This window comes from Lemur catta, chromosome 2 (genome assembly GCF_020740605.2).
Source record: "Lemur catta isolate mLemCat1 chromosome 2, mLemCat1.pri, whole genome shotgun sequence".
NCBI classification, from domain to species: domain Eukaryota; kingdom Metazoa; phylum Chordata; class Mammalia; order Primates; family Lemuridae; genus Lemur; species Lemur catta.
The window spans coordinates 105,970,544-105,980,250 of record NC_059129.1 but is presented as its reverse complement, the minus strand read 5'-3'; the positions used below and the strand labels follow the sequence as shown (position 1 = coordinate 105,980,250).

General features: G+C 37.5%; 1 pseudogene; it reads left to right on the top strand.

Moving 5' to 3' along the window:
* The first annotated feature begins 5,755 nt into the window (after positions 1–5,755).
* LOC123632221 lies at positions 5,756–6,384 on the top strand (annotated as a pseudogene).
* Positions 6,385–9,707: the final 3,323 nt, after the last annotated feature.

Here is a 9,707-nt window from a genome sequence, read left to right as displayed (position 1 = left end):
AGAAAAGATAATTGGATTGTTTATTTTATGGGTACACTGCTTTAACTCACATACTGCAATAAAACCCATTAATCCACACCTCACTAATCTCCTGTGGAGATAACCAACTAAACGATATGTAATTAAGAAATGTCACTTTTTGTTTGAAGAATTCTTTAGAGCCTTATTTGTAAGTTAGAAAAATCTAGGTGTTTTTTTTTAAGAGTTATTCATTTCTGGTTTTAGTAATTAAATTTATTATGTTACCAAAGAAGCTTATACTTATGATGTAGTATAAAACAATAAGGGCCTTTTGTGAAGTGTAGTTTTTATGAACTTAGCTTTATTACATGTGAAAAACCATTTACATCTTAGCTAAAAATATTAACTTTCCTTGAAATTACTAAACTCCACTTCTCAAATATTTTCTCAGGCACAGTTCTCACTGTTTTCCCTCCATCATTCCAAATGAATGAAGTTTTAACATGTTCACATTTATGGGACTATATATAAAAATAATAATAAACATCAACTTTTGAAGTTTTGTTCTTTTTAATTTTGTGGAGACTGCTTAGAGAAATAAATATGTAAAGATACAAATTTACAGCCCTTGATTCAAGCAGCAATCCTTCCCCCAAGTTGATGGAAGAAGCCTACAAATGCTCATAGCCACATAAAACTTTTACTGTAGGCATTGCAAACACCACTAGATTTTTGTCACTTATTTTTAGGAGGGAAATTTCTGTGTTGAACAATAGGAAATCATGAATTGAGGCCAATTTTTCATATTTTAAACGTGATAATTTTAAATGTGTCACAAAAACTTGACACAGGACAAATAGTGTTAATTTTTGAGAGAGAGAAAGCTTATCTTTAAAGCTAATATTTACTGAGAACTTACTATGGGCTAATCCCTATATTAAGCACTTTACATGAACGTTCATGATAAACTGTGAGATGTGCCCTCTGATTATGCCCAAGCAGGGGAGAAACTGGCACTCTAAGCAGGGTCTGCTGGGGTCTCAGTAAAGAATGATGCTGCTGTTGGAATCTAGCCTACCCTTCAGAACCATGTGCTTCTGATGAGCTCTGTTTTCTGAGAAGTGCCTACAGAACATGATCAGCATCCGACCTTTGTTCACACCCCTACAGCAGCATCAGGCTCTAGGTGGTATTTCCAGTGACTTGGTGGGAAAGAGGTATACCGGCTAGTTCTAGATGCTCTTGAGTTATGTGAGCAGCAATCCACTGGGCCGTGGCCAGAGATGTCAGCTCAGGGACCACAGGGAAGACTTTCAATTCTGTCCCAACAGCCTGTTCATTTACTGGTGGCAAAGACATCTAAACCCCTTGCTTGACATGTTTATCCCTTTTCAGACCTCGACTGTTTGGGGAGAAATTTCAAAACAAAGTTTTTCGTATGTCATATAAGAATAGTATGTTGTTGTTTCCAAATTTTAACTCTACCTGAGGCATATTATATGTTGGTGGCTAAGATTTCCCTGCACGTTTATCTCCTATTGTCTCATGCCTTCTCTCTTCTCATCACTCTATTTTCTTTCCTTTTTTCTCTCTTCTGTTCCCTTCTTTTCTTGTATTTCCCCCTTATTCTCATCTGTTTGGAGGAGGAAGGAAGGAAGAAGGGGAGGAAGCAAAGAAAAGAGGAAGAAGAAGAGAAGTTGTGGTGAAGCATTCATGCTTAGCACTTATTTTAAAACGTAAAATATGTGTGTGCCCATATCACTTTTTGGGTACTTGCTTCCTGGTTTTAAAATTGTATGTCTTTATATGAAATTCTTTACAATTGCACATTTGTATGGGGATAACTTTCTTTTCTTTCAATTTTTAATGCCTCAAGCAGAGAACTTCTGGATACATGACTTGCTAAATGTGTGACTTTGCATAAGTACTGGTGTCTTGCATTTTCAGCTTCATCATCAGTCATATAGAGAACGATACCTGTTTCACCAACTGGACAGGTAGGCTCTGAAGATGAGAGATGAAACAGTAAGGAAGAAATATTGACAAAAGACTGATTCTCATGAAGCAATTCTAGTTACACCATAATATTTCTGCTCCTTTCCCAGTCCTTTCTCCGTTTTCTTACTGCCTCCTTTTTGCCTTTCTCATCTACTGTTTTAGCAATGCCTCATTATTTAACATATCAATGAATAAGGTGTTCCACCAGAAACTAATGGATTTTCCACCAAACTAAACCATGGAAAATAATTTTTTTAGCTTTCATCATTTTAAATGGAATATTTTAAAAACAAGAATTACTCATATCCTGCCTCTTTGGACATGGTTTATTAAACATAATTTATGCTTCCTTGTGATTCAGAATTATCATTACTGTAAACACAAAATATGTAATGTCTTCTCCCATAAATTGTTGACACCACCCCATGGGGCCATTAGTATATACTGCCTCAATTATTAGAACCTAATTCTGTTGTCATATAATACCTTAATCTACCATCTAACTTGTGTTTTATAGTCTTTGACCCCAAATAACTCTATGTTCCCTGATGATATGGACTGTTCATTTAACTCCATGCTCCAGTGCCTAGCATGGTATTCATATTGTAATATGAGTTTACCAAACACTATCTGAAGTTGCACAGTTCAGTAAAAACTTGAGAATATATTCATTTCTAGGGGAAATGGAAGTACTTACCACAAGCCTATTATTTTACATAGACTTAATCTTCACAACTGGATAAGGAAGGTAACATTACTGTCTCCATTTTATTTTGTTTTCTTTTTTCTTTTTCTTTTTTGAGACAGGGTCTTGCTCTGTCTCCCAGGTTAGAACACAGTGGCATCATCATAGCTCGCTGTATCCTCAAACTCCTGGGTTCAAGTGATATTCCTGCCTCAGCCTCCCTTGTATCTGAGCCAATTATATTATTTTTTGAAGAGACAGGGTCTCGCTATGTTGCTCAGGCTGGTCTCAAAATCCTGGCCTCCAGTGATCCTCCTACTTCGGCCTCCCAAAGTGCCACTACTATTAGAAATGACAAAACTGAGGCTTAGAGAACTCAAATACCTGCCCAAGCTCACACCTATAACTTGCAACAAGAGACCTATAACTTGAACCTAAACCTGTCTTATTTCAAAATCCATTCTCTTCTTGTCATAACACATACCACATATACTCACTGTGACATTGAGTGGGCCACCTGCTTTTTGGCTTGAGAGGAAGTTCATCAGCTTTTATAATTTTTCTACCCCTCTCTCAAAGTCACCTGTCACCTTTTTGGCTATCATTTCTCACATGCCCTCTTCCACCTGGCATTTTACTGTCCTGGTCTGCAATTGATTTAGAAACTACTAAGTATGCTTGTTAGACTTGTTTAAAAGTAGGAATAAAACGTTCTCTGTAACAACATAAGTAAGGATTACAAATGGTTGTCAAGCTGCATGCTGACCCCAGTGGATCAGACGTAGCTGCCTGGAGTGCCAAGTTGAGGCTTCTGAAGCAATATCCATGGCTCTGCAGGAACGAGGGCCCACAGGGAGTAGCAATGTCTGGCATGGTTGAGAGAAGGGAAAGTGGTGCCACACTTCTGGGGCTTTGGGAATTTTCAATGAGTAAATTGCATGAAGATTACTGTGTGGTCTTGGCATCATCTATCTGCATTTTCAGATGTGTTTCCTTTTTTTTTTTTTTTTTTTTTTTTTTGCTTATTCCTTCATTCTTAGCTGGGGTATATATAGTTAAGGAGGATAGATAAATGACTTCTGGATAACCAAAATGTTTATAATGGTCTTTTTCTTTCTCTTCCCTCTTTATTTTTATTGGCCCCTGCCCTGTGGTTTAGGTTGTAGGTGTGGCAGCATCACCCATGGCACCCACTGGCTTTATCTAGGTCATTGAGAGCGCACAGGCAAACCTGTGCAAACCTCTGATACAGATTATACAACTGCAAGTGAGTAAATTAGCAAACAAACAAATGACTACAGTTGGCATAAGAGATTTTTTCCAGAAATATTGAATGTGTGAAGATTTAATTACACATGGCCCCCTAACATCCACTGGCCTATTTATATTAACTCCAGACTTCACCTCTGTGCCATTCTTTCTACTGTCCACAGAGCTGATGACATTTCTTGGCCTCCTTTGCTACCGATCCTGTCTTTGTTACCACCACTTCTGCTCCATCCATAATCTCCTTTGCTTGCATTCCCCTTCTCTCTGTCTTTTTCATTTCTTATCTTGTTGGACCCCTGTCATATCATCTGAGCTTCTTGGCTTCTAGATGGAAGACTGACCCTTTGTGTGCATAATCATCAAGCCAGAAGATTTCTTCCCTCTTGCTGGAGAATTAATGAATCACAGCTCATCTGCTGTAACCTTCGTATCTTTGATTCTTCTTAACTACCCACAAAATGCTTAAAGCTCACGGTTTCTTTTTCACAAGCTACACATATTTTTTTTTTTGTAACTGACACTATTCCTGGGGCTTAAACACCAAACTCCAGATAACTGAGGTTATGCTGTACTCTATGAAGCCTACCTGCTAGCAGTCACTTTTCCATCATCCCACACATGACAGTCAATATATGCATTCTTAACCCCTCCCAGGGGGTGTCCAGCTCAGGCTCAACTCCCAGGTGGCCAGCTGTAACAATACCCTTTCTTCTCCCACTCTTTACTATATATCTCAAAGTAAGGAAGATTGATATCAATAGAGGGGTAACCTGACTCTACTAGAAGTGATTTTCTTAAATCATTTGAAAAAAAATTATTTAACCAATTCTTTGTGACAAAACATGGCAGGTTTAGTCCTAATTTTAATAACTCCTAATATCTAGAGGCTCAATTTGTTAGAGGATCATTCTAAAAATATGATTGCTGATGGTTTCGCACCATCCAGACACCCTATTTATCATGGCATCCTAAAAGACCCTGTTCTTTCATTAGCCTAAAACCAGAGTTACCTGATGTTGCAAATTAAATTAAATAGAATTATGAAAGAAAGAAAAACAATAGAGAAATAGCCTCTGGGCAGTAAGAGTGAAAGAGGGTTTTATTGTTATTATATTGTTGTTTTTGTTGTTGTGTAAGATAGTTTTATCTATGGTTACCTCTTCAAGAGAAGCAAGAAGAAAGGGAGAGAGAAAACACAGAGGGAGAGGAGGTATTCATGGCATAAAATTGTTCTGTCTGATGTGACAGCCACTAACCAATGTGGCTATTGAGAGCTTGAAATGTGGCTAGTCTAAAGTGAGATGTGCTGTTAGTGCAAAATACATACAAAATTTTGAAGATTTAGCATGAAACAAAAGCGTTTAAGCTATCACATTAATATTTTTTCATATTTATTACATGTTGAAAAGATATTTTGGATACATTGGTTTAAATATACTATATTACCAAAATTAACTTTACTGTTTTCTTTTTAAAATGGGTATGATATTTTAAATTATGTATATGGTTCACATTTGTGGCTTATGCTATATTTTTTTGCACAACATTGATATAAGGTCTTACCCTCTCAAATTAGGTTCAATGAGAAGTAATAGAAACCTCCAAAATAACCCATAATGCTTACTAAAGATAAATATTTATTGATTCCTCCACAATACACCAATGGTAGATAGGGCTGACAGGGCCATTCTATGCTCATCAATGCTCAGGCTCCTTTTATTGCTCTGTTCTACCATCCAAAGCATGCTGCCTCAGGATCCAAGATGGCTGCTAAAGCTCCAACCAGAATAACCACATTCCAGGCAGCAGGAAGGAGAAAGGAACCCATTAAGAATACATTCTGTGGCTAAGTCCAAGGTTGAAAAGAAAGAGGAAAAGGTGCTTGCCACTGTTACAAAACCAGTTGGTGACAAGAATGGTGGTACCTGGGTGGTTAAACTTCGCAAAATGCCTAGATATTATCCAACTGAAGATCTGCCTCAAAAGCTGTTGAGGCATGGCAAAAAGCCCTTTAGTCAACATGTCAGAAAACTGTAGCCAGCATCACTACCAGGACCATTCTAATCATCCTCACCAGGCACCACAGAGGCAAGAGGGTGGTTTTCCTGAAGCAACTGGGCAGTGGCTTATTACTTGTGACTGGACCTCTGTACCTCAATTGAGTTCCTCTGTGAAGGAAATTTGTCATCGTCACCACCACAAAAATTGATATCAGCAATGTGAAAACCCCTAAACATCTTACCGATGCTTACTTTAAGAAGCAGCAGCTGCGGGAGCCCAGAAACCAGGAGGGTGAGATCTTCAACACAGAAAAAGAGAAATACAAGATTACAGAATAGCACAAAGTGGATCAAAAAGCTGTGGACTCCCGAATTTTACCAAAAATCAAGGCTATTCCTCAGCTCCAGGGATACCTGTGATCTGTGTTTGTCCTGACAAATGGAGTTTATCCTCACAGATTAGTATTCTAAATTTTTACAAAGAACCTAATTAAATAACTGAAAGATTAAAAAAATAAAAGAATGTATTTTGTGTGTAGTCTTCTACAGCCATTTTTGAGCATCATTCCTGACAGCCAATAACCAGCTTTGGCCAAGATATGAGCCACCCCTGTAAAATTTGGGGGAGAAGGGAACTAACCACTATGATCTGGTACCATTTTAGTTATTTTGTCCCCATAAATACAAGAGAGGCTGGACAATGCAAACTTTATTCCTAACAGTCAAGTGCACAGCTAAAAATCAGGAGTTATTTTTAGGATGACCATTTGTCCCGGTTTTCTTGAAAGTCTGTTTTGTATGTGTTGTCCTGGCATAATTATTAATAGCTCCCCCTTTCTCTCTCTCAAGTGTCCTAGTTTGGATGATAAATTATACGGTCACCCTTGTTATGGTACCAAGAAAAGAAGAGAGAAACAGATGATAGGATGGACAATTCACCTGCCAGAGGTCCTTGAGAAATCACTTAAGAAATCCTTGGCAGGTGGGTGTCTCCTCCAGCCCAGCCCACCGTTATTCTGAAGCTGTGCTCTTAGTGGTTACCTGGCACCTCCACATTGACAAATTAAAGGACTTTTCTCATTCCTCTTTTCATTTATTCACTCACTTAAAATATTTATGGTGCAATTCCATGTGCCAAGTACTTTGCATTTGGGGCATGTGGAGGTCAAACAGAATTCAATACTATTAATCCCACACTGTTAAACCAATTTTCCATTATAATGAAGTAATAGGAGTCTGAATTATCTGAATTGTCTGGATTCTGAGATTTCTGTTTCTCCCCCTGAATACTTCTCTAAGTATCTTTCTGTCTTTTTCTGGTTCCAGAAAATTCTAGTCCACTGTTTTCTAATATGTCTTCAATTTATTACTAGTTCTTTAAGAGAGTTCCACAGTCAAGTACTATTTGGAAACGCAGCATTATTAAAATTTATAATGCAAGTTAGTATATTAAAAGCTTTGAGAAGCAACACAATCGAAATTCCTATTTAACTCCTCTAATCTGAACTGGTTTGGGGGTTAATACCATCTAATATCTAATGCAGCATCACTCTGTACTACTCCTTTTGTCCCAGCAGTGGGAGGACATTATAGGTCTCTTGATCCATGCCTCCTCCCTCTACATTCTGCCTCCAGATGCTCACATTTGTTCTCTGTTCTTACCTCTAAGGAGATGACACCTAAGCAACCTTCTCTAGCCTTTACCTCATTTCCCAAACTAACTAAATGGACATCTTTACTTGAGTTAAACATTGTAATCTCAAACTTAACAACCTAAAATTGAATTTGCCTTCTTGTCCAAAATCAAGTTTCCCCTGATGCATCCCTATTTTTGGAATAGTACTACCCGTGGTAGACATATTGCTTATCTGTTTGGTTTTGGTTTTGATTTTTTTGGGGGGGGTGATTTTTGGTGAGGGTAGAGGGAGGGGTTTGGGGGGCAAGATGAGCAGCATTGCAACTTCACTTCTATTTTGGGGGAAAAAAATCCTTTGTGTGCAGTTTGGGTGAGAAGTTGTGCATTGTCAACAGCTTCTGGGCAGGTCAGGCTTGAGCATGTGACTTGGGCTCAGCCAGTCAGCCTCCCATGGGGTACTCTGATTCTTGAATTATTAGAACAAAGATGTAAGAATGGTAAAAATTCATTCATCATGTGGCAGTGTTCTGTGACAACAGTGGCCTTGACCCGGTCACTCCAGATGATTCTGATGTGATCTAAAGTTTGAGAATCAGGTCTTTCCTATACACTGGCTCTTCCAGAAAAATTTAATAGTTATCCTACCTAAAATTAACTCTTCCATTTCTGGAATCCTATAACCCTTAATATTGATACCACTCATGCTGAACCTGTCCCATGGTGCTTTGCAGTTACTTAAGTAGTTTTTTTGTTTGTTTTTTTTTTTTTTTTACCTCTGCAACTAGTTTCTAATCTTCTAGAAAGCAGGATGATATAAATCACCATGACATACAGTAATAACTCATTTAATTAATAAATGAATATTCACTAGTAACAAATTATTTCTGATATATAAACTTCTCCATTTTCTATTTAAAAAACATTAAATTAGTTCACTTCTATTCAAGAGTTTCTAAGGCAGTGATCCTCAATTTTCTAGATGTTAAACTCACCTAGAGTTTAAATACTGATACTCAGTTTAAATACTCACCTATAGCAAATACTGATAGACATGTCGGAACACTAGAGATTCTTATCTGATTTGGGGTGTGGTAATCTGGTCATTGTTATTTTAAAAGTTCCTACATGGTTGTATGTTGTAGGCAAGGTTGTGTATCATTCTGATATTCAAAGTGTGGTTCAAAGCTCAGCAGGAGTAGTTCACCTGGGAGCTTCTGAATGTGCATTTTAACAAGATTCCAGGTGATTCATGTATACTTTAAAGTATGAGAATCACTTGGTTTAGAGCAGTGGTGTCTAACAGAGATATAATACAAGCCACATATGTAATTTAAAATCTTCTAGGAGCCATATTTTAAAAGGTTTTTAAAAGGTAAAATTAATTTTAATAATATATTTTATTTAAACCAATGTATCCAAAATATCACTTCAACAAATTAATAGTAAACTATTAATGTGATATTTTACAGGTTTTTTTTGCATTAAGTCTTTGAAACCCAGTGTGCATTTTATACTTACAGCACATCTCAAATCAGACTAATCACATTTCTAGTGTTTCATAGCCACATGTGGCTATGGGCTGCCGAATTGGACAGCGCATACCTAGAGCTTACTGACCTTTCCATCTCTAACATCACCTATAACTTTCCTTAAGGAACTTTTCGTCAGGCAATCAACTCACCATTCACTTGTCTGTCTTACATTGTTATCCCCGCTGTTCCACAAAGCCTGCAAAGCCCTCCTGCTGTTCCCTCCTGGTCTAGGTTCCAGTTTTTTCTTTAAACCTAGTTCAATTTTATAGCTGTTTGGCAAAACCTTCCTAATGTGGTTCCAGATTACAATGATTAGTTGCTGATCTAGATTTTATACTATAAGCTCATACATTCTCACCTATTATGGAAGATGGTAAAAGATAGTTTTAGAAGGCACAACATGGAATGTAATTAGAATTGTAAAACATGCTGCCCTTCTTAATAAAAATAAAATGTAGACCTCAGAAGGTTGATATTGAAAGGCAAATTCTCTAATGGGGAGTAACAACCTTCCTAGAAATGCTAAAGCAATCTGCATAATTCTACTCCTGGAGATCTTCCATGGCTACTCTTGCCTGCCCTTCCCAACCCCATAATGTGGGAACTAAATAACTGATGCTCCACCT